General features: G+C 40.5%; 1 protein-coding gene across 3 annotated transcripts in view; it reads left to right on the plus strand.

Annotated features, from left to right (window-relative positions):
• PHACTR1 (phosphatase and actin regulator 1) overlaps positions 1–20,839 on the plus strand; it is a 304,815-nt gene that overhangs the window by 158,022 nt on the left and 125,954 nt on the right. The gene's annotated exons all lie outside the window — the stretch shown is intronic.

A 20,839-nucleotide genomic window follows, 5' to 3' on the forward strand; every position in this document is an offset into this window, starting at 1 on the left:
GGAATACCGCTAGTGTGATTTTCATCGTGCTGTCAAATGCATGGGGGAATTTGTATTTTTATTGGAATTAATATAGTGATCTTCAGACAACTGTTCTCATCCCTTCCCCCTCTCCTTTTGGGACTGAGCAAAACCTCTAGAGGGTATTCAGAGAGTGACGGTGTAATCAATCACAGGTGTTGCTACAGGTAAGTATATGCTTTTTGTATTTCTAGGAATGCAAATATTTGAAGGCCACAATGATAAATTCTTTAGATTTTGCCAAAGTCAGCAATTATGCAAAGCTGAGAACTAGAAGCAGCAAAGAAGCATTCAGGCAACAAAAAGCCTCACAAATGTTACCCCACATTCTTGTGCAAYGTTGTATTACTTTGCTTTGCTGTGTGGATTTACATGTTACTTAGGAGTCGACTTTGGACTCCCTGTTAACTGATGTGGTAGGCAGATCTCCTTTTCTGAAGGTCAGGGAAAGACTTTTTAGGTGATAAATGCGAATATGAAATTGTTATTGTTTTCTAAGCTGAGGTTCTTAGTAGTTGTTGCAACTTCATTTTTCAGCTTTTGTCATTAAGGTTAGTATTATTACTATTATTAATAATAATATTTTAATTAACCRACTCTGCTTTCATTTGCTCTGTGCAAAAGAAAATATTATTTGGGATCTCATGGTTCTTTGTCAACTATGGGTCTGCAGTTTAATGAAGCAACCATGGTTTTACTAATGTCTCTTCAGAATTAGCATCCTGCTAGTGTGATTATAGTTTCYTTTGATTAAAAAGCAGCTAAAGCTGAACAGAATTGCTTTTGGTGAAAAGGGARAAGATAGCCTGAGAAGCCTGGAAACCCACAGTGGGTTAAGCACTCTTTCTGCTTATGCCACTACAGCAGAGGGAAGACTCTGATGAATGCTATGTAAATTGTTGAGTGTTTCCTTTCCTCTTATATGCTRCTAGTGACAGCAAGCCCCACAGATACTAAATGAAAGGCTATGTCCAGCAGTAGTAGTTGCTTTCCACTATTAGTGTAGTTTATTCATCCTTAAAAGCAAATGAAGCCGTTTATAAAAAATGTGCTTTCTTAAATTAATTGAATGGACCTAAAACTCAATTGCATCAACATATTTTGCTGGGGTTTGTTTTGGAACCTTGTACTTAAAATCTTAGCACAGTAAGAAAAGAACACGCTTTCCTCCCTTCTAAGGCACACATGTACGCATGGATGCATATGAGTATATAATTCCAGTTATTTGTATCTCTTAATAGACTAATAGTTTTGGATTTAAGGAGTTTGCTTCCTTTTCTATGTTTGATTATTTAGCTTCAAACCATTAGATACTCCAAGGGCAGGTTATGCGTCTTGACAGGAGATAATCCAGTAACCCCAGACAGGCAAAGAATCGAGCAAAGAGGCTCCCAGCAGCAGGATTCCAGAGCATGTCATCAGTCGGKTTTTGCCCCCTCTTTCTGTGGGGTAGGATTTCATTCTGCCTCATGCAGACTTTTAAGATCATAATTTTAAAGGTATCTAATACCAGTGCAGCCTTAATCTTTTATTTCCCACCAGCATGCACAGCTATGRGTTTCTTTCAGAAAGTAAAGGAACTTTAGTGCCAGCTATGCTGCCTGGGCACACTCACTGATTTGACTCTGACACATKTTTAAGCATTGAAAAAGGCCAGGAGTTTTTTTTGTTTTGGTTTTTTGTTTTTTTTTTCTTAGTGAATACCTTTTCGAGACCTTTTTGGTGTTTGGGGGGAAAGGATGATATAATGAATTGAAWTTATGTGGTGATCATATCAGACAGTTCAGGTAAAAATCTGACCTGCTAGGATACAGAGAAACCTGTCGRGATCTCAAGATGTCCGTGCATCCTCACAGTTGCGCTGCCTACAGAGCAACTTAGAAAGGAGACCACTTACTACTTTTTAATAGGATTTTGCACAGCCCTTTGCAATGTGCACACCCACACCCTCTTATTCAAATTATGTATAGTTTATATATGGTCTTGCAGGCCTGTAGCTGGCTCTAGTATACCCAAATGTCCTGTGTGATCCAAACAACTWTTGTATTTGTTGGAACCGTGTACTGGATTCAGTCCCTATGGCATAGTCAAATCAGGGGGATCCATTGATTTAATGCTGAAATATCCTCCAAATCCAGTTATGAGTCCAGTCATTCCAGTCATTGTCTTATTCTGCATTTTCATCATACTACTACGCTAGGAGAAGGAAAATCTATTCTGAAACTGAGGGAAATCCTTCAAAGATCACCACCTAATCTAGCAAAAGTCATGACTACGAGAATAGTAGAAGAGATAGCTGTGAAACTGGAGGAAAAGATGGAAGCAGGTACTGAGTYATATGCTGTTTTGGAAGGGAGGTCATGTAATTTGAAGAGACATCGGTAAAGGAATTTGGAGATGCAGATGGGCTCGCTCAAATAAGGGTAAAAGGAGTTGATGTGGATGCAGCATTTTGATGAGGTAAAAAATAAGAAGTGAGGAGCTCAAATAGARGCAGGAGGCTTCAGTAATAAGATGGACATGAGAGATGCTTTAACCATTGAACTGAAAGGAATGGGTGTACTTAATGCTAATTTAGTTGCGAAATAGGAAACAGTGAGTAAGGTCTTTGAAAGTACCCATACTGAAAGGCTGGGTGACAGAATAATAGAAACAGTGTTGAAAGTGTAGTAAAACTGGATGTGAGTGAAGAACGATGTGTGGCATGAGATATTCAGGACAGGATGCCAGAGAGGCAATCAGACATGGTGGACCAAACCAAGAGGGAGAGGTCAAGTGTGAAGATATATGAGTCACCTCCAGGAATACAGGAGCAGTTAGGGCTGAGCTCTGAATGCTGAGAGCTGCAAGGAAGGTAGTGGGAAAAGCAGAATGGTGATGACTTGCAAAAGTCCCAAGAGGAAACAGACAAGAATTGAGGAGACAACACAAGTGAAGGCATTTTGAAAATTTCAGAAGCATAAAGGTGAATGAAATTGCGTTCTGAACATAAATGTAAGGGAATGACTGATAAACCGGTAGAGCAGAAGGCGCTAGAACTACAACAGATCAAGGTGCACTGCAATGCTAAWCATCTCCTGGTATGTACAGAGCACTTCTCAGAGTGCCTATTTTGGTACTCTCTGGGAGGGCTGTGACAGTGCTGGGTCATAGCAGATGACATGACGAATGAACAAGAGAACAGTAATTAGTGGAACAAGTAAATGAAGAAGACACTTSGCTGGTTTTTATTTAAGGTGTTCATATACTGAAAACTGACTGCAAATCTCAGTGTCCTAGTGAAGTCTGAACTTGGCTCTGGAACATGGTTCAGATGTACCTCTACTGTAGTGTGGCTAGAAAGAACTGTAGAGGGTTCAAATACACAGAGAAATGACCTAACAGAAAGAGTGAGTGGAACAATTGAAGTGGGACACTTGGTTTTATGCATAGCATCTGACAGGAAAGTTTAAGTGGAAAGCAGTTACTTAAAAGTGTGTTGGGAGAGAGGGAGTGCACAGAGCAAATGATTTTTTTATCACTGACATGAGGGTTCTTAGCTCAAGGATTCTTCTGGGCAACTTCAGGCGTGTCGATCATGTGTATCACTCCATACCCAAGCTCCTTGTCTGTAAAATGGAGATAGTGGGATTTCCTTCCACCTGCCTGCTGGTCTGTAAATAGATTATGAGTCCTTTAGTGGAGGGGGGAAGGGAAGGACTGCCTCCTGCCAATTGCATTCCTAGTGCCAAGGACTGTGGGGCTTGAGGTTTTTAGGATCTTTAGGTTCAAGTGTAGTRGAAGTACAAATAATATTAAGAATGAACATACTGGAAAAGTTTCTTTCAGAGCTGATATTCAGTCTATTTATTATGTGCTCCTGTACTTCATGGTTTTACTATTTAAGCAGAAATGATTCTAAGATCTTACAAATGCATTAAAATCACCATGGACTAAGGTAGTATTGCTGTAGGAATTACAACACTTGTTTTTCTGCTGCTGCCCTTCTCCTCAAGCTTCCAGATTAATATCTTTTCCAAATGAAAAAGYTGAGGGTTGTGTATGGGAGCATGGTTGAGCATGTGTATGGTTGAGCATGTGCCTATGTGTGTGTATGAATGTGTGATTCCTGCCTGAAACTGAATACTTGTTTCTTTTAACTGGGAACTTGGAGAACATTTACTTTACCATCACTTAAGAGATTGTCTCTGAGTTAATTGTATTGCTTCCCACAAAAGTAATTACTAAATTAAATAGTTATCCTCTAGACAAACTGTAAGCCCTGCAAGATGTGTGTATAAAATAAGTTTTACTTCACTAATTCTCGCATTATTTCAGACGGCAACTGCTCKTCCATTATCATCTGCGGAGTGAGCACAGTATGTTGCTATGAGGCATTACAGTCTTTTMCAATGGTACCTGTCAAAAATTGTAAAATATTTTGGAGTGAAAAAATTAGACTATGTATAATGGAAAAGCAGGTAAAAAATGGTGTACCTGGTTCTGTTATCAAGTRTGGGAAGCTGAAAAACATGTTTGAGGTTTGAACAGCTGATACAATTATGCAATGTATGTCTTTAGTCCCTGAGGGATAGTTACCGTAAAAGACGCAGAGGGGAAAAGGCATGGGCTTTCATTGCAGAGTGAAATATGTCTGCTTTGCAGAACAGATCGTAGAAAAAACTGGTTTATTTTTGTCAGTTGAACTCTGTAGTGTTTGATTTGGGTGATTATGGTGCTATGCTAGAGAAAGTTGATGAGATCAAGCAAAGATGCTCCACATCCCAACAGGTTGCTGATGAGCTGCTGGCCCACTTTGCTTCCACCAGCATCACTTTCTGCCCTGGAAGAGACAAGCCCTTGTGTTTTGCAGGCTGAGAATAAATGTGCCTTCTAGGAGGAAGGTGTGATGCCTGCTCCTGGTAACTTCCAGATGGCAAAATCCCAAGGCAGCCAGGMCACAATCCTTTACCTTTCCTTTACTAAGGAGCAAAGAGGGTGAAGTCCCAGCACTCTGTTCCCGTCATTGTGTCTTGCGCATCCGGGACCAACAAAAATTCATCATTTACCTGTGGGTCAGGCCTGAGGTCAGAGACTAACAGGGATCTGTTAGTGCTGCTGCAGCTGGGCATGGCCTGCAGGCAGGGAGGAGAGTAGGGAGGAAGAGAAGAGGAACACAAAGGTCAATTTATGCTGTAAGAGGGCATTCCCCTGGCTTATGTGCCAAGACTAGCAAATGTGAGCCTTCCCTTAAACACTGGCAATTCCTTCAGTTGTCTAGTCTACAGCTGAAGAAAATAAAAGGGATGGGGAAAGAGGGCAAGGGACATTTATGTCCCAAAATAAAGCTGAAGAAATATCACCAAGCCTGGAGCAGGTCATTAACTGCTCACATGCCTCTCTGTAGTGACTAACTCATATCCCATTAAACTGTCTGTAGCAAAAGCTGCTGGCTACAAAATAAACCAATTGTGTAACATTCCAAGTGACACTGTGCTGGCAGTAGGAAATTTATAGCTAGGTTCRGATAGGCTGTCACCCAGCAGAGCTCCAGGCTTACTTTGAAGCAACCTGAAAGATGTCTTGTCCAAAATTGTAATACAATTTACATTATTGACCGGAACTGTTGGAAAAATATAGGTAGTAAGCAAGGTCTTCACTTTGGTAAATTAGATAGTATGAGGAGAAGAAATGTACACAAAACTGGATCAAGCTTATGCAAGCAGATGACTAAGTTCTTTGTTTTCCAGTGAAAACTCCTGTGTCCTTATGGGCGAATTCCTTTTCTGGGAATTCTGTATATCTCTCTCATTGATTTGAGGAGTGTTAGGAGCAAAACCAACAAAGATGATGAAATTGGTCACGRTGGCTCAGTACCCCCTCCTTTTTATTGCACAGTGCTGACATAAKGACACAGATAAGAGGACACCTCAATTCTTCAGGTCTTTAGAGAGCAGATGGCTCGTCYGTTTCAGTTCTGTCTCCTTTTATTATTTTCTCCTCTTTTCGATGCTGTAGTTCAGTTGTYATCTTTGGATAGAATTTTACTATTCTGTTCTCTGTCTGGGAACYAAGGTATATGTAAGCTTCTTAAATGCAAAGATTGGAGCAACACCAAACATGCAATAAAAAATAATTTGCTTGTGGGAACYTCAAAAAAGAAGATAAAATGCCATCAAGTACGATGTAAACAATACTGTGGTTTTCCTGTATGTAACTGAGTATTTGTTGCCATTTTGGTTAATATGCCTGGTTTTGAGTCTTCTGTTTCAAGTTACATACATCAAAAATATAATACAGAACTCTTTGATAAACCATAAAAGGCAACAGATTTTCCATGTGTAAAGTGGGGAGGCAATTTTTTTAAAAGGGGCAAGATGTGGATAGTGGAATAGATCATGGAGGGCCATGTACTTGCTGCACTCTGCTATTACCAAAGCACTTCAAAACTGCTATCAACTTGGCTGAATAAGCTCAGTTTTCTGTGCCCCTTTTTACATCCACCACCCCTGTGTCCTGTTCTATGCTTTGATCCCTGCCCAGATGGGCAGCTGGGTTCCATTTCTGTGTTTTGTTTTTTCTAACTACTTCTTACTTGCTTAGAGATATTTTTCTTAGAGGGTGATTGCTCATTTGGCTTTTTAGTTTTTTGGAACTTGAGATTCTTTAGAAGAAAATGAGATAGAAGTACTTCACTTTACAACCATTATTGGAATTTTATTCATTGATGTTGTCACTGCCTGTGAAAGCTAAACAGCAGAGAAATACTGGATATATAGGGAAGAGGTCAGAAGACTCAGTATTCTGCCATGTGATGTCCCTTCCTTTCTTCTCTTTTTCTTTGCCTTTTCTTTATGTATCAGGTCACTAAAAGGAGCAGAGTTCATTTATGGGCTCCCTGACTGATAAGCAAAACCTATCTTTGAGTGTACTATTGTATTTATAACATTTTCATCCATTGCTGCTCCCTCAGCAAAGGAGGTAGGCTTTCTACATCAATTTTTGTACCGTAGGATTTTGTTTCTTGATCTATTTCAGTGACTGGTAGTAAATGCATAGCTATTCCTTTGTATCCTCAATGATCTTCTTGTTTGTAATCAGACAATATCAAATTTGGCTTCCTGTTGTTGACACCTTATTCAGCCCACAATTAGCCAGAATCTAATTTCAAGAGCACAGTATAAGTAAATGCAGTACCATCTTGCTAACAGTCTGCCAGGATGTCTGAGATTAATTGGATATATTTGTAGTCTCTTTAGTGGATCATGCCAGGTCCCGTGGATCACGCACCATCCCAAATCCATTAGCCAAACCCCAGCATCAGGGGACTGGTGTAGCTGAAAGGCAGCTCTAGAGTGTCCAGTGGTTAAGCCAGCTTTGTCTGTGTGTTTCAGTGGCTTTCTTAGAACCTGGAGGGTACTCTGATATTTGCCATTATCTAAATGAATGCAGCAAGGCTGCAAAAGGGTGAAGCAGGGACACACATGGAGGCCCTGTTTTTCCTTTGTGACTTTGATTTGCACGCTTCTCAGAAAATAATGATGTTCTTGCCATCCCTATGAGGTGGAAAACTGTCCTCTTGTCGTTTTTTTTGCTCTTGTGAAGTGACATGAATCTTCACTGGTCTGTTGCTTTTAGTCTCCTTGTCTCCGAAAGGATTGGGTGGAGAGGAATAAGATAACATTTGATCATGTCACAGTCATCTCTTGCTGACTTTTCTGGCTTTAGGTCAAGCTTACTGAAGATGAGGCAAATCTAGCAGAGCCTTTACCTTTGGATGAAACTCTTAGATTCAAAAGAAGATTAATTATTTCTGTTGCTCTGAAAAACAATGAGCACTGAAATAATTTAAATCAAATATAAAACCAATGGCTATAAATTCACCTGCTGTAGTTTCTTTGGAACCACTAGACATTACCATTCTGGCTTGGTAATGTGCAGACTACCCTTTCTGAAACATGCCCAAGATCACAGTGCCCATCAGCCAGCATTAAGCTGCGCTGTTGGAAGAGATCTCTTGGGCAAGCAGTGTTCCTCCCTGAACGAAAGCTCTGCATCCCTAGTGAGAAAAACCACAAATAAGAGATGACCAGACCAAATGACAGCCTCTGCATATCTCCTCTGCATAGACAGTGGAAATTTTAAAGGTTTGAAAATACGACTCAGGAATAAAAGACAAACATTTCCCCAGCCTTCCCCAATGCCCGCCCCGCCCCCCCCCCAAAAAAAAAAAAAAATAGCATCCAAAATGTCCAGAGAGAAGAGGAGGGCAGGTTTCTGCATATTTATGATTTATAGTGTGCTAACCAGGACATAAACTGGGGCGAGAAGCATGCAGGCTCCAAGACCTTGGTTTGTGTAACTTGGTTTGTGATTACTGTGCCCGTTGCCTTGCCCCTGACTGGGAGAGCTGTTCAGTCTCTGTGCCTTACTGACTCTCTGAATCCCAAGGGTTGCAATTGAGGATGTACAGCCTTTTGTGCAGGGAGAGCCCAGCATATCTATTGATTGGGTCATTTTGGAAAGGTTGTAAGGTGTACTTCAAATCTTCCCTTTCCTTCCTCCTGCCCTGGACTGTGCAGCCCAAGGCTCAGATGACAGATTTACTGCTGCAGTTCAGTAGACACTCTCCCCTATCACTACTTAGGAGAAGGATCTTGCCCTCTGTCATCTCTTGCATGATAGCTTTCAGGCCATTAGTCTAATGGCTTTGTGCAGTAGAAGTGCATGGAATAAAATTAAAATTGATCCAATTGTTTAATTTATCTCRGGAGATTTAGGTAGCAGAGAATTATTTCACCTTGCCTCGTAAGAGAASTTGATTATCTGTTTGAAAAAGCAGAGACTAATGATATTTCAAATCTTCTGGAAGTGTAGAAGTGTAATGATGAAAATACTAAGAATATCRGGTCATTGCAAGAAACAAGAATCTAAGTTTTGATAGGAATTTTGATAACTAGTTTTTCTCTTCAGTTGTAGACTAGATGTTCAGCTGCAACACAATGTTGTCTTGGGTGAAAGTTAACCTTTTAATACAGATTCAAGGATAAACAGATGGAAATATTGGTAAGCAAACTTGAATGCATTGGAGATCTAAAGATAAATGATTACAATGCTCATTAACTGTATTCTGACAAATGAGCCAGGCCTGGAAATGTCACTGTGGTCTACTGCATCTACTGTCTATGTATTAACAAGTTTCTCCAAAGTGAAGAAACTGGTGGTGGTCCATATATTCACATCCATATGAACTGTAGACATGGTCCCTCATGTCAGCAGCGCACGTCTTAAGGATTATGGCACCGGCTTTATCTCTCTTTACTCCTTGCACTGGGTGCAGTTACTACAGACATTTCCAATACTCTGATACTATCTGACACAGTATGTCTGCAGCTCCAATGTTAYTTTTAACATGGAGACTCTATCAACCTTGCTTTTGGTAAAGAAAGTAAATAAATAAAATAAATAGAAGTTATTTCTTCTGTATCRTCAAAAATTGAACTTATATAAAAGTATGTGTGTCACGCTGCTGTAGTGCTTTATTGAATCTTATCTTTCCCATTTTGCTTTCCAAGCTGCTTAAAATGTCAACGCTGATAAAAATTCAGATGCACAGACTGAACGGTCAGCAGTGTAAGAAGACATGTGGATGGATGGATGGATGGATGGATGGATGGATGGATGGATGGATGGATGGATGGATGGATGGATGGATGGATGGATGGATGGATGGACGGACACTGGAAGCTATTTGAACCAGACCTGAAACCAGTATTTGAAAGACCTCATCTCTCTTCTCCCATACACCAGCAAAACATGACACTTTCCTTATGCTAGCACACTGATTTTATTAGATAAATAGGTTTGAAATTTGGGTTCACCCTGAAGGGAAAGCCAGGTGCAGAGACTTGTGTGAAACTTTGTTTGAATCTGAATTGCATGCACCCTGTTGRGAAATAGAAGAGTGAGATGAATAAAGCTTTCATTAATATTCACAGCCCCAAAATAGTTGTCTGCTGGTTTATAGTCATGAGGGTGAGATATTGTCTTCTAAAGATCTGCTGTGGCACTTAACACAGAATGTGCTGCCTGCTCCAGCATCTGAATAGAGAAGAGCAATTTCTGACTGCTCTCTGTAGCTGCCAAACTTGGGCTTCTCTAGCAGCCATTGAAGAGAATTGGACATGGCACCTAAATGGTAAAAAAAGGAGGGGCKCATGAGGCTCAGCTCTATAGCTTCCTCTCATTCAAAGTCCACCCCCTGAGTCACATGTATAAGCAAGCTAGAGCTCAGTATGTGTTTCCTTGCCTCATTTAAATAAGGGCAGCATTTTCTCTACATTATTTGACTCTAGTCAGTAATGAGCATTTGGTTTTCTATGTGTTTGTGTCATCCGAGTCAAATGCCATTTTCCTTGTGAGCTCAATGTGCTCATGCTGAGCACAAAAATCCATAAACCTAAAAGAAAATAGGGAGATCGTGTAGTTCCAGTGAACKGATGCTTCTTTCTTTTATTCATCTCAAGTTGGCAGAACAGTCAGTTCACTGAACAGCAAGACAGGCATCAGTTCATTAATATATTTGCTGGCATTGCACAGAGGCTTAATAAAYGTACTTTTTTGTGGTATTTTTCTTTGGGGTTGTTTTCATTTGTTTTGCTTATCATCAGCCTTCAGAGCTAAATAAATCTTTAAAAATTGCAAAGCTATATAAAGACGGACATTACTTTTAGAATTTAGCAGCCCTGAGCTAGTGCAGCTATTCCCTGTGCTTACCAAGCAAACGGTGTTCCTCACCTATGGAGGAACATGATGCAGGAAATACGATTAATTTATTTCAGACTTTTGCATTATTATTGCATGTTCTAAATTCCATGTTCTATTATTGCATAGACTAAGTTCCGTTTATATCATTATGTGTCATATACGTGTTTTGTTTCTTATTTCCTCCCTTTGTAGCTAAATGCTTGAGAAATTTTTCATTATGAATAGTACCATAAGCCTTTTAAAACTTGATGTACCCAGCAAGATGTCATGGCTAAAGACAGTCTCTGACTCRTGAATTCAAACAAATTGTATTTAATTAAAAAGGTTTTTGAGCTTTAGGTTTGTGGGGCAAATACTCCAGCTCAGTGGGAAGAGTATATGACATTTGACTTTACAGCAAGGGATTTGTGACACTTGTAGCATGTCATCCAGAACCTGTTTCCCATAGGTTATATGAAAGGAGGTCATTTATATTGTCAAAAAATGCACAGAAAGGCTGATATTGCAGTTGTTGTGGTTTGTTGTTTTGGTTTGGTGGTTGTTTTTATCATCTGCTTTGTAGCAGAATCTTGATGACTTCGGAAGAAAACTTTCAGCATGTAGSCAAGACAGTTTTCACCAGTTTGTTACTTGACCAGTACCAGCAGTGGAGGGGTGAAAAAAGAACACTTTGTTTTAATTGTAAGAAATATCAGGGTTTGGTTGAATTTCATCCTTCTTCTGGTCTGAAATGGAACCTTGTGCAGATGCCTATCAGGGTTATCTTCATKATGTTGAAAAATGAACTTTGCTGCAAATTTCATGGCCAGTTGTCTGTGTATAGTGTGCTGCTGGAGTGCTCTGCTTGCATTTGCCGCTCACAACATGCCACTGTTCCTGTCTCAAACACCACAGAAAGACATCATTTTCCATCAATACAATGGAAAGCACTCAGTCACAAACCACGTTGTGATGTCTTCTCTGCCAGTTTGTTTTTCTTAAAGTAAATTTTGCAATCTGGAAAGGACCCTTTTAGTAGCTTTGATCAGTCACTAAATGGCTTGAGTTAAGTCATCCAACTCCTTGTGACCTGTGTTGTTCACTGTGCTACAAACAGAATTTCATTCATTTCTTTGTGCTAGCATTATTTTAGAGCATAAAGCATCTGTAAGTATTTCAGAGCTTTTTCTATGATCATGTTTTCTTGGTTCCCTGTAATATCTTTCGCCCTAGCTCTGATCTAAACCCATTCTCATTTTTTATCTATTTCTGATTGCTGGCTTCAGAATAATTCATGAGCTTGAAGCTAYGTGCATAAGTCCTTCCTTTGTAACATTTCTTAGGTAGTACACCAATTTGATCACCTGATGGGCTTTCAAGGCAGCAGCAGCTTTTTAGARAGCAGAGACTTTCCTCTAAATCTATTGAGCAATAGCAATATCCTGCAGAGCTCAGCAGCCACGAGACGCCCTAGAACTTAATACTAATAAAGATAGTGGGAAAAAAAGTGAAATCATAGGTATGAAAACCACACGGAAATACTCAGTGTGTTTTAGCCAGCAACTTACCATGCATTATGCATGACCTTAAAGAACATTTTTGTCCCCTTTGAGTATTCATCTTTGAAACTCAAGCCTCTACTATAGGGGCCTAAACAGATACTTCACCACAGCCAAGGGTCTAAACTGTGATTTGAATAAACAAAAAAGCTCTAATTAAAACGACAATCAGCAAAGACCATATGTAGCTGCACTTAGGAGCTCAAAGTAAAAGTGCTTAGTACTTATTGTAAATTCCTGAACATGGGTACAGACTGTCTCCATTCAGAGTTCAATTAAACATGTTTTTTTGCTAGGTTGTTAGTGAGGGAGATTTTTTAAACTCACATTTATGCTCATTATCAATGTRCCACTTGGTATAATTACTCCTTTCCTCTTGGCCAACTTCTTATCAACTTCTTTAAAGAACAGAAATAGAAKTTTCTTTTTCCAAAGGAAAGGAATACAGAGTTTACAAGGGAATGGTTTGAACTTTCTAGCACTTAAATATGGTATTTTTTTTTCTTTTCTCCCAGYCATTACAGTAATTAAAAAGTCAATTTTTTATCTTTAKGATAGTGGTGAGATGGTACCATTGTATTTAGGAAGTTTAATGTTTGTAATGCCATTTTCTAAATAGGATTGCTTTCAATAAGAGGACATGCCTTTCAGGTTTCTGAAAAATATGAAGGTATGCTTTCTAAAGCACACATTTTTAGTAAAATAAAGTAAAATTACTGGATATTCCTACTTACAAGAAGATCTAAAGATAAAGATCAGGAATCATTTAGTCCATCAGAAATCCCCTAAGAAATTTAGAAGCATTTAAATATTTTTTCCGGGCTTTCTCAAAATTAGCAGCTAACCTTTTGCACTAGTGGTTTGTTTTTAGAAGGGTGGAGGACTTCCCTGATTCCCAGTGAGGACTGGCAGAGCCAAGGTGCTTTGCCATGTGAGCAGCTGTGTCTTCCTCTGTCCATATGGCAGTTAGGAAAATTGTCACCCAGTAACAGAAACCTATCGAAATGTGAGCAGCAAACCATGGGCTTCCGTGGATTGGATCTTTTTCTTGGGCTACTTTTATATTTGGCAGCTGAATAGCGTTTGCAATTCAGGCTGCTGTAAGAGATAAATCCAACCATGAAAATGTAATCATTACAAGCTCCTTCCAGAAGACAGTTTCAATCGCTAGCAAGCTGAAACAAGTGCAGGAAAAAATGTTATGTGCTGTTTCTTCATCAGGATGTATTAGGAGTTGAAGGTACCTGGGCTTCAATTCTGGTTTTTTCTTGTTGAATGGGTTGAAGACTTGCTGGGGTGAAGACAGGAAGACAGCTTCTCTGTTCCTACCTTTGGCTTTCAGGTAGAACTTGAGCTGTGATGCATGAGACTTAACTCTAGTTGATAAGCTGGGGTATGACTGAAAGACAAATCATATTGCTTCACTTAAGTGTCCACACGGATCCATCCAGGACTCCTGAGCCGTGGTGCCTAGTCCTGTCCACAGGTGTCATTGTGTCACCCCAGCCAGCAACTGCACCCCAGACAGTCTCTCGCTCACTCCCCCGCAGCAGGATGAGGGAGAAAGATGAAGAAAAGTGAGAAAATTTGTGATTTGAGATAAAGACAGTTAAATAGGTAAAACAGAAGCTGTGTGCAAAAACAAAGCAAAATAAAGAACTCCTTTGTTACTTTCCATGGACAGGGAGGTGCTCAGCCATTACCAGATAGGAGTGCCCCATCACAGTGACCTGGGAAGACAAATGCCATCACTCCAAACATCTTCCCCTTCCTTCTTCTTCCCCCAGCTTTATATGCTGAGCATGACACTGGAATATCCCTTGGGTCCGTCAGGGCTGGCTATCCCTGCTGTGTCCCCTCCCAGTGCCCTGTGTGTCCCCAGCCTCCTTGTTGCTGCAGCTGTGTGAGGAGCAGAAAAGATCTTGACACTGTACAAGCCCTGCTCAGTAGTAGCAAAAGTATCCCCGTGTTACCAATACTGTTTTCAGTGTTCATAACAAATCCACAATTTATCTCCATACAAGCCTCTGTGAAGRAAATTAACACTGACCCAGCCCAAACCAGCTCAGTGTGTACTGGAGGAGTTACTGATGTTCCAGTGGTTGATGCCTACTTGTAAAGTGAGTCACAAACCSCTCTGTGACTGTTTTTTCATGGTAGCATTTCCTTTGTTTTACATAATGKTAGAGCCTTGAATTGCAGTGGTTCTGTGGGTATGACTTGTGCCCAGCTTTCTCCTCTGAATTTTTTGGTGTTGTGAGATTTAATCTTCTTCTTGGCAAAGTACCTTCTAAGGGGGTTTGAAGAGTAGTATTTTTCTCATGCTCTCTGCTAGGTGAGCTTTTAGTGTGGTGGTGTGATTACACTATGAGGAGGATACCTTGGACTTAATACCCTAGGAGGAAAATTTGGTTGTAGCTGATGTTTACACCAGAAGATGAGTTTTTTATGGCAGTTCTTCACAGGCTGAAACATGAATCGTTTTCACTGGGTGCCTAGCCAGCTCTGCTGATAGGGCTCCATCTACCCATCCATCCTCTTCTGCTTTTGCTTTCTGAGGAGAGGATGTAGGCGACAGCCCCTCACCTCTCTCATCTCCCCCTCCTGCCTCAGACAGAAGACACCCTAGCAGAAGTGAAAGAAAGAGACACTGAGRAGCACTATCTTTAGTCCCCTTTATTCTCCTCAGTACAGAACTGGACARGATCAGGCTCTCAACAAATCACAGCTGTGAACGGTAGTGTTCAGTCATGTCTTTCAATCCATAAGTGAAGTAGTGAAGAACCCACAGAAAAGCCCAGGAATAGTGTTGGGAGAAGGGTGTTTGTGCTGGCAGATCAGTGCCATAACTATCACTAATGCTTTCTTTCAGACCCAGTAAGTGTTGAATTCTTCAGAATAGCAGTATTAGTAGGATAGATGTACTCCTTCATTCATCATGCTATGAAGTGTAGTAGTATTCCCAGGGAAAATAGGAGATGTTGGCTTAAGCCTTTTCAAGAGGGAGAGGAAAGTGACCCCATGATTCTCCTTTCTCCCAAATAAGTTCTCTGCCTGCTCTAAAAGAAAAGTCCTTGCATCTATCTCATCTTACTTCCTCTGCTYTCTTAAAATCACAAACCATGCATCTCCTCCCTGTTTGCCAATTAACAAGAGCAAGATATGCCTTTCTTTCAAGCCGAAGTTTTTTGCTGGAGCAGTTCSTGGTGCTTATAGAACTGTAGCCCCAAGAACAGTGTGATATCTCTTTTGCTTTCGCTGGCCCTGTTTTTCTCTTGGCTGGTTTTTGGATGTGTTCCACTTRCAGTGACTGCTCTGAATCCTGTTTTAGAGCTGCTGAGTCTCCAGATATTTTGTGTGATGCCCAGGATAGACCTGTGCTGTCTGCTCCAGTGTCTAGGCACATGACAATGATGAGCTACAGTACTGTTTATTTGATTTAGCCTTGAATCTATATGAAATAAATGCATAAGAGATGGAAAACCCAGTCAGTAATAAAAGCAATAAAGGATACACAAAACAGTTGATATCATAGAAATCTAAAAACCCTTATTTTCTATAATTGCAAGGTTTATAGGAAGAGATTATATAGCCATTGGTGACATAACCTGATTAAGTGCTTCGTTGCAAGTAAAAATCTTGTGTACTATCTTACGATATAAAATATCCTTGGTATTTTGACAGAATTCATATCAATAAAGACATGTTTAGAGTGATGTGTTCAGTGCAGTGTAGTTTGCAGAGCTTAAAAATGGCTTTCAGATTGCAATCAGCATGAATAATTAAYGTTTTACGTCAAAATGTGGATGAGTCGAAAGCAGGGTCCTAGAGGGATTAGATTTCCCAAACTATTCTGTGCAATTCTGTGCCAACAGGAGAAATGAATAGACCAAGAYAGAGAGATTGTAGCTGAGAGCAGAGCTGCAACACGGCATGGTACCTGTGCTGAAACAGGTGAGGGTAAAAGGTGAGAGACATCGGATACAATGCAGAGTGCTGCACACCTGGGGGCAGGATTTATTGGCAGGTGTYTGAAACATGTGAGTGCTGCTTAGCGTGCAAAGGAAAGCTACTGACAGGCTCTTCATGGCTCATAAACCCACTATGCCAGCTCACTGCCACTGCAAATGCATAGATCCAGTGGGAGCTGTTCTCCACCAGAGAGATAATCATCCTCGTTTGGCAAGACTGCGTTTAGACTGCTGCATGCCATGCCTTGCCTTCATTGGAAAATAGACGTTTGTGAAGTWAGGAAAAGTTTAAATGGGCAATTCACATTGTAAAGGCAAGGCTGATGGAAATTAATTCCAGGTGCAWAAGGAAATTAAAGGGAAATAACTGAACATAATAGAAGAGCAGAAAATAAACCATTTTCCTGAAAGAAAAACAAGGTGTTTTTTTAATTGAAAATGTTCCCATTCAGGTAAAGAGTAGACATAAATGCTCAGCAGTTAGGGGAGTTGTTCAGGTTTCCTGTCATTTCAAAAAGGCACATGGTGTGTCTGCATCTTGTGTTGAACAAAGCTGCTAGAATAAGGTCCGTGCAGTCTGAAGTGAGGCTATCTCGGTGCAAGTTCAAAAGAAACCTTGMAACAGGAATTTGTTGGAAACTAATCTGCAGAATAAAGATTGGTTGGATGTGGATTGGCAATGAGTAGTATTATGCAGTAGTAGTATTATATAGAGTTCTCAYCATTAAGTGATATGGCACATTTATTTAATTGCCTCTTTAGGGCCAAGATAATTTTCAGCCTGTTRCTACAGATTTGTGCAAATATAACAGAAAGCACAAAGTAGTCACTGATGCTTCCTAGGAAGACTTAAAATCTAACTCTGTGAAGTAAATTGCCTGTTTGGATAATTATGTGTCTGATTATGAAAAATGAATGTTAAGAGAAGGTCTGAGACAGAATTTGATGTGATTGCCAGTGAGGAAGGTAATACTAAAGATCACAAGTGGGATTGGTGGGCTTCAGACGTCAGCAGTGAAATTGCTTTTTATGCCCAAATAGATGCAGTAATAGCATCTTCTTTCTAAAATAGAAGCTGGGTATTATGGTATTATGCATCAGCAACATTAATAGATGAAGTGATTCCCAGACAGTGGTGGGAATGACAAAACTGTCTGTCATTCTCCAGGAAAACTTTTTAAGTTTTGTTGCCTTTGGGAGGGCCTTTGATCTGCCTGCTGTGCTTCTCAAATCCATAAATGAGGCGACCCCTATGTTCTGTCTTGCTGTACTGTCTGGAAATCAAAACCCTACTGAAAGATTAGGAAAATCATAAGAACATATAGAACAGGTCCAAGATGGCCTGGCATCTTTTCTTCCTGTGTAATATATTTCAAACATGTTTGTAAAACATTTCTTTTATATTACCTGGATGCAAAGTACTTCATATTGTGGTGGCGTTTTTTTTTTTTTTAATTAAAACCTCAGGTCTTGCTTAAGCCCTATGTAAAGTCTATATGAATTTTTTTTTTTTTTTTAATTAAAACCTCAGGTCTTGCTTAAGCCCTATGTAAAGTCTATATGAACTTTAAGAGTATGAAGAACTCCAGTAAAATCTTGAGAGCTGTCTCACAGCAGAACAGCCTATGGAAAACTCCTGGGTTTAGTGTCCCCATTGCTAGTCTGGAATGACAGCTTGGACAGAAGAAAGTGGGAGGGGAGTGCTTCACCCTCTGTGCAGGTCACAGTATTTCTTTGTCTCAAAAAGATCTTTCCGATTCTGGAAAAAAAAAATCAGAACAAGTTCCCATAAGCACTTAGTATCAGCAGCAACTGTGACCCGTAAACATCACATTTGTGGCACCAGCGTCAAGATGAGATCTCAGCAGTGTGACTACAGGCACTAATGCACACGRTAGTTCCCTCTCCCAGCTCAGCAGACTGATCAGGCAGGGACTGCTGTGACTGCTTTCCTCTCTGGAGGCAAAAAAAATAGAAAAAGAGTGCAAGGCCTGGGTTACTTTCCATTCCTGCAAGTACCAGCTTTTTTGGGAACAGCAAAGGTGTGAAATCAGCCTACTGAGCCTGCTGTCAGCAGTGGGTGTTGCAGCCCACAGCCAGTCAATAGCATTATGAGCCAAAAAGGCAGAGAAATCCGGCCAACTTGAGCAAAAGATGCAGCAGCAGAGAGGAGCGCAGAATTCTGKCATTTACTTCTTGCATCATGGTCTACTTTTATTCTTGCTGTATTAAAACTGTCATGGCTTTATGCTAATGTGGTTTATTCCTAGCCAGTGATTATTATGCTTTGAATTACCAGTGCTCTTGAGAGCATTTCTCATGAAAAAAAAAAAAAAATCATGTCCTTCTGAGAAATGCGAGTGAGAAGGAAAAAGAGCTGTTACGTGCATTAGCTTGAAGCTGTGTATGTTTGGAGAGGATGAAGAGGAAGGGCCATGTTCATGACTGATGCCAGGCACTGCAGGACTCTGAGGCCRCAGATTCATGTGTGAGACTGCTGAAATGCAGGGAAGAGCAGTCAAAATATGGAAATAATTTTGACACTGTGTTTGGCTTTCAATGAACTCACCCTTTGGGCAAATTCTTTTTGACTTCAATGTTAGTTTTGCCTGACTGTAAATCCATACTCATTTACCCTGAGTGGGAAAAGCTTCCCCAGTGGCAGTGAGAGCGCAGCTGGTGTGGGACAGAGTTATGTGTATGTTGTGAGAGCAGAGTGTCTTTAAGGGGTATCAGTTCTCTAGAGAATGGCCTCAGCAATGCCAGTTAGAACCAGCTATCAAAGAGAAGTTCCAGCTCTGAGATTTAGGAACTAAGGCACCTTGGTAGCAGAGATCTTGTCTCAGTGATGGGGAAGAGGAGAGTGGGTGAGCAGCAAGAGGAATTTCAGTATGTTTCAGATGTAGATTTATTAGCAGGAAGCCTAATTCAGCAGCAGCAGTAGTGTGTTATTCCCAGTTTACTCAATGGGCTGCTTCCTATATCCCCCAAAAAAGGCAGCAAAGACAAAACCAGCCCMTTACTTCTAGCAGTACCTCCAAAAAATCACAGCAGTGGAGCACAGTGGGATCTTACATGCTTGAACTAGAATATCTTAAAAATGGGGGGAGGGGAAAAGGTGTGGTCCCTTTGGGTCTGCATATAGAGGGCAATGGTCTGTACCCTGTGCTGGTCTTCAAGACCCAGCAGGTTCCAGTGAAATAAGAAAGTATAAAGAAATTTCTGWTTTCCTCTTCTTTTTACCCTTATGGTTTATTCAGCATAACCAGGCAATTCCCAGCCTTGATACAGCATGTCCCAGCCCTTGTACAGCATAGAGCCTTGTAATGGGTTCTTTGGGTAAGAAGATATTTCTCCAGGCAGTCAGGCACAAAGAGCTGGAACAGAATGAAATGCTTTGGCCAGATTATTTTTTATTCYCTCTGCTTTAAATTGAAAAGAGATGCTCTCATAAATGTCTGTCTTTCTCTCCATTACCCCAAAGAATAGCAGGTTTTAACCATTTCCACTGAAACAGCTGGACTCATTTTATCTTGCTGGGTAGCTTTTTCTTCTTCAGAAAGTTACAGGCAGCTGTATCTGGCATTGATATTTTAGAGCAGAAAAGGATTGTGTTGCTTGTTAATGTTCAAAACAAATAAAAGAGCAATAACAAAATAACCAACCTTCTTGCAAAAACCTGAGGGACTCAAATAGTAGTTCATTTGYAGTCCTGATAATGAAACCTCCTTTGTGTTAGAAATGCATCTCTGGCTGTTCCCATGAAAACCAACCTAAATTTGGCTCACTTAAAGCCTCAAAAAAATTTCCATTGAGATACATAAGAATTTGCCAGCCAAAATCTCTGGTGATTCTGTCAGTGTGGAGTGGGCATGCTCATCCCTTCAAAGCAGTGCTTTTGCTGAGGTTCCTGAGCCCATGCTCATGCCTGAGGTTAATGCTTTATATACTAGAGGTGAATAGAMACCCTGGGCTGTTGTCTTCAGAGGAGGAGAGATGACAGTCTGTGTCCTGTCTTTATGAATCTGAACTGTGTCTGCAAACCATTTAAATCAGTGTTAGTGGCAGTGTCACATTACAACACAAGCCTGGGAAATGGTATCCCTTAAAAAAAAACCACAGAAACCAACAACTTTAAAAAGACAAACACAAACAAACAAACAAACCCCAAACAACAAACCACATACGAAACCCCCTCCTGTATGCTGACTGAGCTACACAAATGTTTTTCTTAGGGAGAGAGCTGCATGCTTCAGCCCAGGACACGGGGACACTCTTGCATCCCTGGCAGCTGTGGCACAGAGACAGCCTCTCTTGTGGACTGYTGGTGCCTTCCCCCTGCTGGTGTTTTCTTTGTGGTCTGGGCTTTCCTCTCTCYGTGTGTCTAGTCACAGGGATATTGTTTCACCAAAATGATCAGAATAAATTTTTCCTTACGAATGCAAGATGGGGGGACCATACAGTATAACTGCACTAAGTGACCATCCCCARACTTCCCTTGTTCTCATCAGGTAGGAAGGGTAATTTGAATTCCTGAGATTTTTTTTTTCAGTATTGAGACTT

Source organism: Malurus melanocephalus, unplaced genomic scaffold (assembly GCF_030028575.1).
Source record: "Malurus melanocephalus ecotype Western Australia unplaced genomic scaffold, MMel_1.1 scaffold_126, whole genome shotgun sequence".
Classification (NCBI taxonomy): domain Eukaryota; kingdom Metazoa; phylum Chordata; class Aves; order Passeriformes; family Maluridae; genus Malurus; species Malurus melanocephalus.